This window comes from Pagrus major, chromosome 18 (assembly GCF_040436345.1).
Source record: "Pagrus major chromosome 18, Pma_NU_1.0".
NCBI lineage: Eukaryota > Metazoa > Chordata > Actinopteri > Spariformes > Sparidae > Pagrus > Pagrus major.
The window spans coordinates 21,489,831-21,505,484 of NC_133232.1; positions in this window are offsets into that span (position 1 = coordinate 21,489,831).

Consider the following 15,654-nt stretch of genomic DNA (forward strand, 5'->3'; position numbering starts at 1 on the left):
GGGACAAAATTGGTCTCCCCTTTCTTTGATGTGGATGGCAGTAAAACTAATGAGAGGTCTGACCAGTAGCTGAGGGGCTTTAGTGTGTCTGTGTGTGTGTGTGCACGTGCCTGATTGAACAAAACACTTGTTTCATCTCAAAGACGCAACTCAGAGCCCATAAGGAACACGTGTTGCTTCACATCTGGAGGGGATATTACACTGACAGCACCTGGGAAAATGTGTCGTGCCTGTAGGTGGGTCATTTTCAGCACTGGAAACCTACTTTACCAGCACTATTAGGAAAAGAAGTTATTCTCCTACATAATTTAGTTTATGTATAATTTCAGACTTTTCTTTGATTCTGATTTTTTCATGTGAGATACTGGATAGTTTTACCTTCTCTGGTTGCTTACAATTATTTCAATCAAATTATCAGATGCTGAAAGGGGAAGATTTCTCATAGGTGGGACTGCTTACAACTCATAAAGACATAAAACCTGTGACAATATTGAATACTACTTGTCAAACCAAGAAGAATGTACAGGACAGGTGTGTTAAATCAGTTGGATCTCAAAAATGTTGGTGGCCTTCCTCGGCTAAGATTGACCTCTACAAATAAATCTTTCCAGCCAGACAGTGGTTACTAATATCAATGTCTGACATGGACCAGACATCCACCTCATGACCTGGTTTCCTCCCTTTGATCGATATATCACACACACACAGACACAGTCATGGACAGACGGACTGACACACAAAGTGTTCCTTTATATCTCTCTGAGTCGACAATACAGTCACCGTTAGTTAGAATTTAACTTTTATAAACTATTGACATCTAATTAGGCCGCACAAGCAGAGAGGAAACTCACTGGAAAATGTCAGGAAGCAGATTGCACATTTTATTCCAAACAACTTACTTATCATCACTTAAAACTCGGCTTCTTATCCAGCTGCCAGGCCCATGCCACCCACACTTTTCTACATTCCTGATACCAGAAGGACAATGTAGAGAGGACTTTTCCACTGACCAATCAGCCCCCCAGTGGGTCCACATCAAACGTGGCTTTGGAGTCAAACTCACCCACTCACTCCTGGGTGCGGCATGGATGATGGGACTCCTACACTGAGTGTGTGTGTGTGTGTATCCTCACGATGTGGGGTAAAGTAGCCACAGAACCATAACAATAACAGACACAGTGGAAAGAGCTCTCCGAATGATGTCATGGTGTCTGTTTTGTGTGTATATACGACTGGAATTCAATATAGTCACACATAATGGAGAGGACGTGTCTGGAAAATGCTGATTAATGTTGAATGATTGTTAGGAAGAGGCTATATTATTATAGCAATCGTATCTGTCATCAATCAATCAATCAATCATGAGGGTCCTAGGAGCTTGATTTCAGGCTTTGGCTCTTTGAATGAAAAGCCACACTTTGCTGGATTATCCAAAAACAAAAAAAAAACGGTGCAGAAACGTTCTTATACATCAGATGTGATCAGGTTCTTGGTTTAATTATAAAAGTTACATAACTCTGCTGGGACAGACCCAAGGTGTGTGGAAGTGTGTGTGTGTTTGTCTGGAAGTGGTTTTGTAGTAGGTGTGCCAGGACGTTTAGATTAGTGTGTGTTACTAAGGTGTGTCTCTAATCGTTAGCCAGGCTGTGACAATATAGGATCGTGGCAGTAAACTTTAGTTAAATATTGCATTCCGATGACAATCCAGGGGAGGACGTTGTAGTAAGGATTGATGGAAGTAGTAGGATTGGGTTCAGTTTAATTATTGCTGGTGTTTTGTTGTGACACGCTGTTGCTGTGCAATAAATACTTTTTAACTGATAAACTTGGCAGCCACCTTTCTTGTCACTTATGACCGTTGCCTTAGTTACACGTGTTCAATGCCCTCCTCATGAACACGTCGGCCTCTTTCTTCTGGTTCAGAAGGCAATCCTTAATGACAAACAGTTGTGGATGTAGATGTTTCTCCTAAGCCACCAAGCATCTTGCAACCCCTTAGATTTTTCTTTTGGCCCATGGAAGGGGTCCTAACATTACTGTCACCTACATTATACACTTCTATTCAACCAAATGATTGCTGACTGTAACCCTGATGATGTGCCAAATCTCGTAATAAAAGATTGCATCATAGTTGTGAGTGTACATGTTTCCTCTCCTTATTTGATGTCTACCAGCAACACCAGCTCATTGGGAACATTTATTGCCTGACACTACCATGTGTCACACAAGACAAACTTTGGCTTTATTGACGGGCCATAAAAAGTGAGAAGGCAATGTCATTTAACAAGAGGCAGCAAGCACAACTGGCAGGTTATCTCAAGGGGTGCCTCACCTGTATGCTCAGGTTAATGCCCATAAAAGGCTTTCCTCCAGGAGGAAGTGGGCGGGCCGTGTGAGCGTGTGCTGACTGTGACAGGTGGTGAGTGAAGCAAGAAGAGCTGAGATAAGAGAAAGGAGGGCTGTGTGAGACGCCGGTGAACACCTGAAACCGTGCCTTCCGGCATTCGAATTGTTGGCTAGCAACGACGAAGCATAATAATGACACTGTGTTGCAAGTCCTCCGCTTGCGTGTGTGCCCCTGTGTGTCATACAGACCTCCCTCTCTCCACCAGGTGGTGTGCCTACCTGTCTGACTGTGGAGATTTCACGTCATCTCCTGTGATCGCTTCAGCCCAAACTACTGTAATGATTTTCACCAACCAGAAATTATAAAGCTCTACATGACTCACTTGTACAGTAACTACAATAATTGTCTCTAATAATTGATTTTGGTCTTATGCTTCATCACATAGAGACTCTCTTAACTCAGATTACTGTTATATGAGCTGAAACAGCCACATTATAATGGACTGCAAAGGGAGATGTTTTCATTTATAGTGGAAACCATTTGTCTAGACTAGTCTGGTCCCTTCAGTGTCCCAGGACCCCTCATGTCTAGGCAGGAAATTGTTACTTATGCTATGAGTCTATCCACACACACACCATAGACATAAACACACTTGTATTATCCAGTTCAAGTGAGGATGAGGTAGTCAAAAAATGATGTCATAGCCTGATCACTTTACCCGTCCTTCTTCCTCCTCCTCCTCCTCCTCCTCTTCCTCCCAGGACCTGGATGTCAGATCAATGAGGAATGGAAGGAATGAGAAGAGAGAGAGAAAGACTGAGTGCATGTGTGTGTAAGTGGCTGGTGAGAGAGAGAGATGAGTTATTGACAGTGGGAGGCTCTTCGCTGCCTCCATCCTGAATCACTCAGAGCTGATGACATGTCTAAAACTCTTATTGATACCATGCCATTTCAGCTATTCACTAGTCACACTGTTTCTTAGAGCCCTACATATTGAGTTGGACAGCGACGTGGGCCCACTGCAGAGAGGCCTGGCACATATTAACGTGAGGGAATCTCCTGGGAATCAGCCTTTGGTCTCGTTTAGTGGTCAGGGCCGTCATGAGGTGGTGTGTATGGGTCACTGGATTCCGCGAGCATGAGGTAAAGTGATGAGTCATACGAGGCTAGCCCTGGCCTCATAGACCGAAGACATCAGAAACTTAATTATACATCTATTAGACATTATAGCTGAACTAATAACAGTAATTCATCAGTCTTCTGAGGAAACAGTAATGTTTGTGTTTCCCTTCTCTCACTTAAGAATATCTATCAGTGGCTTTAGCTTCAAGTAGAGTGTGTGGAATCTCAAACGTGCAGCACATCAGTACGTAGGCAACTATGCAGCGTCACCAGGTCGATATCAGCTGATAGAGAGGTGGTTTCAAGCGGCAGCAATAGAAAGTGACGATATGCCAGACAAGGAAAGGTGGACATCATGCTTGGACTTTGTACGGTTCATCAAGTTTAATATTCACTGAGTTCATAAATTAAGTAGGTCAAAGTTAACAGGTAGCAGTACTCACCTCTCCAGTCTAAACCTAATTTTACTGTCGCCCCACCTACATTTTTTTAAAATAAAAAATAACACACATATTAGAAGGCCCTTTCAAACCTGATTGTTGATCTACTTAATAAGAAATATGATATGACCTGTTTCTAGTGCCTTCGCCCACATGAAAGCCTCTCCAATAGCCTATTTTGTGACATCTCAGTTCTAAATATAAACAGGGTGAACACAACCAGCACACACCAGTCATTACACTACTTTATAATCATGATTTATTTTATTCAACCTGTATTTTACCAGGAATATTCCCACTGAGATTCAGAGAGAGAGAACAACAACTTAAAACAAACAACATAGAAATGTTCACATATAAGAAAAAAGCGACTGACTTAAAACAATCAGCAAATTACATCAAGATAATGAATTTACCAGTGTTCAATAACAGGACATGTGAATAAAGTGGTCAAATAGTCCTTAATCCTTTTTTTTATAATCTTCCATACTTACAGGGGCTCTGCATTAGTGTATACGTGGACAGCCGGAGACTGATTCTGGGATTTTCATTAGCAGGAGGAGACGTGTTTGACACTTTGTTTCATCACATCAGCTACATTTCTTGGCTCTCAGCTCGACCACAGTTGTCCCATAGAAAAATGGGGAAATGGACTGGTGGATCCATTCGAAGATATTTTGGAAAGAATGAACCCATTGCTGAAAAAAAAACTACGAATTTAAATATAAACTTTTCCAATTCTGGGATCATTCAGTTAAAGATACATTCAGTAGTCATACCTGCTTTCCTTATAAGTTTACTGAGAGTGATATCATGCTCCTTTATTTATTTTCCTTCCCAGCAAATGATTTTTGGCCACATTTTAAGATGAACATGTAAGGAGACACTTGCATACGGTACTAACAAATCCAACAAACACATTGGTATTCAATTGGAGATGTGTTTGTGTCCACCTGGCCAATATTGCGTCCAACATTCACTCCTCTTTTAGCTGTTTTTGTCTCCTCAGACTCCTGAGTCTTGCGTTTCAACTAATAGATTTTGACTATGTTCATCTGGAAGTTGCTAACGTTGTCATTAGTGCTGAGCAGGTAATGCAAAAAGATCTTTTTGCTGCAGTTTGAAATGATAATAGCTATTATGTGATCAATGAGACTGAACCACAATGGAAAAGTTGTGGGCCCTTAAAACCATAACAACAAGCTGAAAGACACTAAAACACTGCATACAGGTAGGGGAACTGCAGAGTTCAATGATACTTATAAGCACCACGCATATGTGTATACTACTTGACTCATGTTTGCAGTGAGTGAAACCTATTTTACTGACTGCTCTGTTTTATACTGCCATTGACTGCTGACTTTTCCGGCCTGTACGGGCCGCAAGTGATCAACAGCTGCTACAGTTTTGAATCTTCTTTCTTCTCGCGCTCATATCAAATTGTGGGCGGATTCTTTTGATGCTATTGTCACTTTGAAATTGACATTTGGACACAGAGCCTGCCCTGCACTCCCTGTTCCCCACCCACATGCCCCAAGACACACCTGGTGGAGATCTGCACTCTACTAAATGCACTGTATTAGTTCAGTGGGTTCATCCCTTCACGCTAAACCTTTCATAGTCATTGGATCCATTGTTAATATTAGCATATTGATTGTACAGCTTTAAGGAAGTACACATTAGATTTAATAAGATCTGTGTGGTGCCATTACCTCCCACCACATCAATCACGACTTATACTGACCTGATTTTCTGCATTCCAATTTTGAGTGACTATTGCACAAGAATTACAGGAGTGATCCCTTTGGATTGGATCTAATAACCGGTCTGATCCCAGTGATCAGAGAAACCATGGCAACAACAAGACAAGACTGGCAGGAACAGTGGCAAACAAACAATAGCGTACGTGCAGGAAACTCCACTTAATAGTTTTGTTGACTGGATAATTTGTCATACAGGTCTTTGTCCCAGAGGGTTTGTGGTATGTATCAGATAGGTGTAACGTGTAAGTTTTTCCATCCCTGAGCCAGGGTGCTTTTTTTTTTTTCAGACAGCGTGCAACACACTCGCATTGTTAAGTAAATAAAAACACAGTTTGTTGATGTTTTAGTCAAACATAATCTCCTGTTCGAGATTAGAATTTCCACAGAAACCACGAGAGGGAGAATGCAAAACATCTCATATCAGTGTTTGAAGTCAGCCTCATGTCCAGTTTGTTATGGTGTGTTGATGGGTGGAGGTACAGTGTGATAACAGATTAATGAGGTCTCTGTCATACCTTCCCTTCAGCACTAAGCGGCACTGCTAAGGCTGAGCATATGACAGAGACATGAAAAACAATACCAACCAAAGAAAAACAAACACAATCAGACACCAAAAAGGTATGTTTTGGAAAATGTTATGCGGGTTCGTGTGTACTGCAGGATAAAAATGCATGATGATGATAGCTGAGTGGCAAACAATAGGCCCTTCTTACAGAAATTGTTGGACATGTCAGAGTTGGAAAAGCCCAGGTGTGAATAATAAAACGAATCACTGCCTCACTGTCACACTGTCATGTCTTACTGTGGCACTTCAATAGAACAGAGTCATTGTTAATGTTATTAGTAACATCTGTGCTACTAAGTTTTTGTTTTGTTTTGTTTTAATGACACTATACTGTACATTAAAGATAAACTATTCCCTCATTTTTAATGTGCTAATGCGTCAATTAGTATACCACATGTGAATCTATGTTTTGAATAATGCAGTTTAGACATCAATTCAGTATTGTTTTTTTTATTGTTGTACTGAGCCGTCACCAGATTTGTTGCACTGGCGTCGCCATAAAATTTGTGTCTATCTTTTAATTTGAGGGGCAACTTTTCGAACCTTCAAGCAATTCCCAGTGGTGTCATTGTTCGCGCCGCTGTTTCAAAGAGAACTGAATCATGTCCGTTTTCCTCACAGTCGCAAATAACAACAACACAGGATACAGAACTGGTGCCAGTCTGCCAACCTGAATGGATCGCCGGTTAACCTTCCTTTTGCAGGAAGATTTCGTGCCCAGTGGCAGACTGTATTGTAAAGTGATAACAATGGTGTTGTAAATCTATAGGCATTAGCTTGTGCAATAGACATCTACTTAATGATACGTTAAGCAGAAAACTTTCTAGTTGAGGATGTGAGGAGCTCCTGTGTGTCTGTTTCTCAATACATTCTAGAAGCACACCAAAACATTTGGTGACAGTAGTCTGCATGTTGGATAATTTTACAAGTTTAGTGACTACGAGGAACTTTTAAGTGTTTGTGAAACAGTCTCATGATTCCTCTGATGATCACAAATGACCTGTAACTGCAAACGAGACCATCAGCGAAAAAAAACAATCACATATATCACATATAAAATCTTCATCAAGCAAAGATCTTTACAAAAGATTGTACTGCTTTTGTCCAAAGGGTAGTCACTTTAAAGATATTCTTTGTGCTTTTTGACCACTAGAAGCGCTGCAGAGCAATGTTTGTACGTGTGGTCCACCATGTCTTCTGTATCATGCACGTGTGCGAGGTCACACATGCAGGAGCTTCCAGGTGATGCATTCCTAACACCTGTTTCACGCTACTGCACTGATTGAAAGTTGGCAGCAGTAAAACACACAAGAAGAAGCAGTGTAGCAATGTGCCAAGAAAATAAGTGAAGAGGAAGATTCCTAACTAGTAAACACGGATGTAGAATTTAACATATTTTTAAAAATTTGTCTCTCTAGATGTTTTATCTACTTTTTGTTTGAAAACTCCACAACATAGAATTAGTTCGTAGTAATGAGCTATATCACACAGGGAATGTTTGCTGCCAGGTGAGTGTAGGTGTCCACTACAATCAATGGTTAGGAAACTGATATTAGTTATTAGTCTTGGCATGTCATTAGTTTCTCATGTTTTTGTCTTCATAGGTGACGATGTAGGATATAAGTCAAAGCAGCAGAGGAGAGAGAAAAACAGAGACATGTTCGGGTGATTGTAGCGTTTCGAGTCAGCAGGGTGAAAGCAGGCGGAGAAGGCCGTCTATTGTTGTGCAGAGAATGGAAACTCTCACACAGCCAGATTCCATCCTACCAGCGCGGTCACGGTGGCAGCACTCTGATAAGCTTCTTCTGAACACTTTCTCAAAGAGTCTGTTGTCCTGCTCTGCCTGATCAAAATGTTTTTTCCCTTTTGAATACCTCTGTGGCCTATTTTCAGACAACAGCTCACAGATTTGGTGGTGGCACAGTGTGAATGTGTACATTGATGCCTGCTTGATCTGATAAGGCATCAGTTTCGTCCGGGTACCTGTGGGAAGTGCCATTGTTCCTCTGTCTGTATCCACTTTAGGAGGCAGGTGTGGTCGATCACCGCCATTCACCTGACTGAACTCTTGAGTGCCGCACTAACATCATAGCCTCTCTACTTGCGTCACGTATTGTGGTCACCGCTGGCTGGCTGTCTCCGCTTCTCCACCCACAGCATCCATTCCACAGTATCAGTGCATTTGAACACAAAATCAGAGTTTGGATGGAAACCATGGCAATGACTTGTTACCACAGCAGTGACTCGCAACCACAGTCACCACTGCACTGGGCACAGCTTCTGTAGACAGTTGCACAACCACACTGTTTTCCTCCATTGGTCTCTAAAAATGTTTAACTCTCTGGTTTTCAAAGCCATTTGATTCTGCAATGTTTAAACTCTGGTCTTTGCTTCATTACAAAATGGTTTTCTAACTTTTTTTCTACGTGAGATGTACGCTACCGCCTGTCTAAACAACAGTTGAGAATTGAATCTGGAAGTATTTATTTTGGATATATATTTAGCTTATGACCACCGGCCTGGATCATGCCAACCATGCTAACTAGCTGGGGCAGGGCTATATTTACAGAGGGCTGGGCATCCATCATCGAAGCGCAAAAGCACAGACAGGCAGAGAGCGAGGAAGGGAAAGTGTGGCCCATCAGTCACCACAGTCCAATCCCAGGGTTTGTCTATTTAAAACACCTCACAATTTGACCACAACAGTGCCACAGGTCACGCTGTACAATTGGACCTACAGCGCAGCATTCAATATCTGCATCCTTTCACCAAGTGCATACTGTACTCGTGCTCAAACTGTGTGTTTTTTGCATGCACATGTACATGCATCCCCAGAGGATCCAGACTGGAAGGTGTCCAGTGACAGGAAAAACAAGCTGATGGTGACACCTGGGCTTTCTGCCCTGGCACACTGCACCTGAATGACATCACTCAGACACTCGGACAAAATAACACATCAACTGTCGAATACAAACGGGATAGACTGTCTGATACTGCAAATAGACGGCCAGACAGATACGCTGGAACACAGCCTGCAATGACAGATAGTGTTAAAGCAGACAGACAGACAGGCGCAAGGTCAGAGAGTGACTGACAGACATACAGACATGCTGTGTCACTTCCCAGGACAGAGGGCTCCTACATTATGTGTTTGACCTAAAGCATGAGTGTGTGCAGACATTCCAAGTATGCATGATGAATCCCATGTGTAAACGTTTTTTGTATACATTGCCATAGTGTTTTATATTTTATTTGACTACATTTTGCAAAAAGTACAGAACATAAAAGTGGAATAAGGAAATGCCAAGTAAAAAAGAACAACTACAATATAATACGAAACCAATATATATGTTATATACAGTATATATATACATATATATATATACACATATACATGTACATAAACACTTTCTAAACAAACGTTTGCGAAGCGGAGAGAGGCACTGAGACAAAGCACTCGAAAACATACATAGAGTCACATCCTTTGGACTGTTGCAGAGAATCGAACCTGAGTCCTTCACAAAGAAAACAAAACAAAGTCCAGTAGTATTAAACAACTTAAACAAATCGTTCCACAGGCTTGTTTCGGCAACAAGAGACAGGGAATGTTTAATTTTTTACGTCATGTTACAATCTGCTCACATATGGGCAATAAAAAAGTCATGTATATATATAAAAGTATATATACATATATTTATATAGTTGATATCGCTATAAATTGCTACATAGATATACAAATAATTTGTTGATTTAATTTTCATTGTATTTTATCTTTTGTTCATTTGCATCATTTGTGTTTCTTGAAAACTAATGCAGATAGTGTTAAACAAACGCAACACAGGGAAAGGTAAATATATATACCTTTATTCAGTCCAGAAAAGCTGACTGTGCATACCTGCTCTTTGTTTAAGTTCATTTATCGGGGCTGTCCAGTGCAACCACAGTCTTCTGCTGCTGACCACTGAACAGTCCCAGCGGGGCAGTTGGGGCTTAAGTACCTTGTTTACCACAATAAGCATTGTTGAGGTAGATGACAGTGGTTGTCATCCATCCCACACAGATTTTCTCAGGCTCTCAGGGGATTTGAATCGCATTCAAAGCAAACCTGTGTCGAACCCGGTCACAAGTTTGCCTTGCATCCAGCACCCTGTTTGCATCCCGACATGCATGTGTGCTCTCTCAGGCAGCAGATCGTATAGGTTGCACCGATGCACTGCAGCACAGGGTCTCATGGGTTGGCATTTCCAACTTGGGGCCAAGTCGTTAGCACATTGGAGTGGAGAATAAACCCGCCATGTAGGGATATTTGTCTGTGAGCTCAAAAACACTGACACCCAAGAAGCCTCTCAAATCCCCCTAACTGACTGCCTCTGGGGTATTAATAACACACACCCATATACACACTCCCATCCAGCTACTGATTAACAATGACCCCAAGTTAAGTTTTTATTCTGATCAGTGCTGAAAAAAGGTGTCATTGCATGCCGAGTCTTTGAATCATGAAAGTCAGAAAAGCATCCTTTCCCCGCTGCATGCACATTGCACTTCTAAGGACACTTTAAACACAGTGCGGGGTGCTCGTGGTGATGTTGGGGTCAAGTCTAGGCTGTGATAAGTGTGTGTATGTGTCTAGTTTAATGACATCATGTAAATTAACACCAGTGCTACCCGCTGTCCCCTGACCATGTGAATGCACGAGCCTCCTGGATGGTGAGGTCATGATGGTCTGTAGATCCTTGTTATGGAGGGGGGGGCGGCTGCTAAATACAGAGTAGGGTGGGGGGAATGCTGATTATGCACACCAAGTATACTATATACTATGTTTGGTTCCCCCACCATCACCTTTTCACTCAGTGCACCCACTTACAACAACACCTACTGTGTGTTCATCATATTTTCAAGCTGCTGGTTGCTCAACTGCACTGTTGGGTTTTTTTTTAGATGCACACGGGTAAAAAACAGTGAATGTGACATAAAAAGCCAAGATCGTCTTCCTGGCAATAAACTTGAGCCACAGCTGCCCCACTGTGTTTTATGACCTCTGGGCAATGAGCAGGGACGACACAAACAGCGGCTCAGATGCGTAGGTGCTGTAAATCGTGCATGTGTTGATAGCTGTAGTCTGTGACGTGTGTGTTTGTGTGGTGTTAGTGGTGTCACCCGCTCAAGAAACAAAACTGCAGGGAAAGGGAGACACAGGAGGCGAAGAGTAAAAGTCTACGTAGTTATCACCAAGCAAAGTGTTGTATAAAAAGTTTATTGTGATTGCGAATCCTGTTATTATGCCTCCTGTATTGGCTTCCAGCTGTGCTTTGGAAAAGTACCACGACAGAGACTCTTGGAAGACGGGGGAAGCCTGCGCTGCATTCCTGAGTCGTGAGAGGGGTAATCACTCAGTGTGATGTCATGACAGGTTGTGCTCACATACATGTCCAGGCAGAGCACCGATGTCAACACCTCACCGCACACCTTTGCCCGACAGGAACATCTTATTTCCTCAACAGTCTTATCAGCAATCTGAAGAACATTGTTTCTCAAGAGATATTACGGCAACGAATATGATTAATGAAGACTTTTTAAGCAGTCTAACTGTACATCAATGACGCTTTCTGACTGTTTTTATTACTCCCCCTCTTTGGTCCAGACAGAAATATCTCAACAACTATGGATCACCTTTAATTATTAGCAGACATTCATGGTCCCCAGAAGGTGAATCCTAATGACTTCCTCTAGCACAAACATAAGATGTGTGGTTTTCAGTGAGATATTTTGACAAATATTGGATCGATTACTAATAAATTTGGTCCAAATAGTCATGAATTGAAATAACTTTAGTGATCACGTGGCTCAGTTCAATCTCAAAAAATGCTAGCATTGTTATTATATCATGTTAGCATACTGAATGGACATAAAGCTCAAAGGAACGTGGAGCTTAAGTACAGTCAGTCAGTCGGAAACAAACTATCATGAATGCTAAAAATCAGCCAATTAGCATTGTAATTGTGCACATGTTAGCATGCTTACATTAGCATTTAGCTTAAAGCACAGGTGCAGAACAGCCTCACAGAGCTGCTAGCATGGCTGTAAAGTGATGTCACATAGAACCGGTCTGTTTGAGAGCTGCCGCAGGTGTTAAAAACTGTAAAAGTGGCTCTGATGGGTGTGGACTTGTGATAACACTGGCACTGTGAAAAGCATACTGTGTAATATTGCTGTTTGACAAAAAAAATGTTGTCCCAATATCTAAAATGTCAGACCCATAAAGGGACACATAAAAGTGATGATATTATCTGAGATGTGTGTGAACTGGCCTCCCTTGATTCATCACAGAGTTAATCTCCTGCGTGTCAGTGAAGTCATCAGACTGTCTGTCTGCTTGGATTGGTTTTATTTCCAGTATTGTTCACGTCAAGCAGAATATGTCTGTCTCCCACACATCCTCTGCATATTTCACATAATCCATGAGGCGCAGCTGAGACGCCGGAATATTCCCTCCCTGCAGCAGGATGCGAGTGTGGTCCATGATAGAAAAATAAACCGGGCTTTTCATCATGGGAGGCATCACTCAGTCAAGGAATCCCAGGCAGACAGACAGACCGGGCAGACTTACTCGTGACAAATGGTTTTTCTCTCCCTTTTTTTTCTCCGAATCAACACACTTTTATTCCATATATCCATTTTATGGCAGCTTGTGAAAGGGTAAAAGAAACCACATTATCCAAAAAAAGTAGTCTGCAGAGCCTGGAGAGTACGCTTATGTTGGCAAAATGCACCATTCAATTGCTGGGCTTGTAAAATACACTATTTGTCTCAGGGATTCCCCCTCTCATACTACACACACACGAACACACAGTAACTGCTTGGCTTGTGTGCAGAGACATTTAGTCCTTCAAAAGCAGCATTGTGTGAAGGTCAGGAGAGTCTGTGGAATGGAGATCTATCGTTGTGACATTCTCCATTCTGTGAGAAAGGCCGGACAGCCGGCTCCAGTTACATAGGCTCCAGAGGAGAGCTGGATAAAAGGCAAGGAGTGTATTAGCCTTGTTCCATGTTTATGTGGATTTGTGTGTGTGCTTGTGTGTGTGTGTGTGTGTGTGTGTGTGTGTGTGTGCACGCAGAAGCTCGAGAGCATTAGAGAGACAGTGACTACTGAGATTCTGATCTTATTATGACTGTCTGCCTTTCAGACGGATCAGAGGTGAGTGAGTAAGACACAAGGGTATCAGTGATTTCTTTCTTCAAAGCACGTCATCCTAAAAAGGATGACAGGATAAAAAAAAGTCATCTTGTCCTGATACTGGTTCTATTCAACATTAAGGCGACAGCTCATCCCTAAAAACACATTTTACTTCTTATCTGTAGTGCAGTTTATCCATCTTGATTGTTTTGGAGATATCAGCCGTAGAGATATCTAAATTCTTCTGAATATAATGGAACGAGATGGCACTTGGCTTGTGGTGCTCAAAGGGCCAAAAAATCACTTAAGAGCAATGTCTCTTTCCAGAAATCATGATCCAGTTACTCAAGATAATCCACAGACCTTGTTGTGAGCAGTGTCATCCAGGAACTATTTTCTTTCTACTAAAATACATCGTATCACAGCACAGGAGGAAGCGTGCATCTACACTTCTTAGCTAATGCTGCAGTCTGATACATGTTTACATGTATACACTCTAGGAAAGATGTAAACTAATTCTGAAATATCAACACACACATCTCGGACACATTTATTTAAACCCAGAAGTGAAACGAGGAAGTGGTTGAATGCTAATGTTGGCTAATGGGTTATTAAATCTATTGTTTCGCCTTGAAATACAGCCCGATGTTCCTCCAGATTTTCACTGTCCATCACCTTTTCAGTTGTTGATCGATCATGAAACAGCAAAATGATTGTAATGTTTATACAAGTTGCAACCTGGAACACAGCAGCATTAACACTATCCCAGCATTTGAGCTTCATCATAGGAAAATGGCTGCATTGTGAATAGAGAAGGCATCCCGACGGCCGATATCTCCAAAACTCAGCAACTCTAGGGCTGAACTTTCCCTTTAACTGAAGGTGGGGTAAGTTATGGTTTCTCCTGAACTTACAGGGGCAGAAACTGCAGGGTGAGCTAATCCTGATGATGCCATCAGTTCTCTGAATTTTAAACAACGCAACAGCAAAATGGTGTAAGGTCACAAGCCCAGCACGTACCCAGGGCGGCTGCCACAGGACAATGTTACATAGATCAGCGTTTCTTTTTGGTTACTGGGCTTATTTCATAATGGCTGGACTTTGACAGTTTCATCACCCTTCCCAAGAAGTGAAACCACAGGGAGGGCAGCGATTTACAAATGCATTTGTGAAGAAAGGCAAAAACAACTACCACCTTCCCATTTCACTTTTATTTCCTGTCTTACTTCCTCTTTTTTGTCCATTTGCCTCTGTCCTCCTTTCCACTCTGTCAGGTCTGTCACTATTTTCTTGTAAATGACCCTCTGTACTTTTCCAGGTAGGCCACAGGTCGACTGTAAATATTTGCCGAAGTCTGCCTCAGGAATAATTTACAGGAAAGCGAGGAGAAACAGAAAGCTGACAACCTAACAGTATCAGATCTCTGTCACACTGAGCTGATGTCACCATGAGTACACCACTGTATATCGTTAATTGGCATGAAAAAAAGCTTTAATTTGTCATACCACAGCTGTTTTTTTAAACATTTTCCTATTTAAAACATGTGTAACAGCAGCCGCCCTAATTTGGAGTTCTGTAAGTCAGAACTACCGGTGGTGACACAGGCATGGCCAGCGGTGCTTCCTGTAGGTGTGTCTGAATCCATTCACACTACCTGAATCACTGGGTCATCCTGCTCGGCTTAACCCAACCCTTAACTGTAAACTGACAGACACATGGAGATAAAATCTATTCGGCTACCAGTCGTTAGAGACCAGACCAGTTTAGAGATTGTCCATATGAAAATGTACCATTCACAACGCTGATTAAAGGTATGATGTAGCTACATGTGTACCAGATTATGTTGTGTATTTGCTTTCATGTGGCCTCCGCTCTCTGATAAAAAATGAAAGGAATTTACAGCCTCACATTCAACAGGGTTTCACGGTTAAAGTCTAAAAGGCTCCTTTTCTGCACAGACAATGATAGCTGACCGATAGTTGGAGCGCTTCCAAAACAAGGATGGGAATGAAACTCTCCCAGTTGAATCATCATCACAAAAGATGAGGAACTGAATAACAAAATGTCCAAAAGGTCCAAGCTTGTGTGTATAAGAAAATGTGAGTTGAGAAGTCAGCTAAGAGTGCTGCTTAACTTTGTTTTTCACATTTCTGTAATGAGTTTATCAAGTGGAAGCTACAGATTAGACTTTTATAGCTGACATCAGTTATTATGGGACAGTTTTAGATGAATGCAGTGAC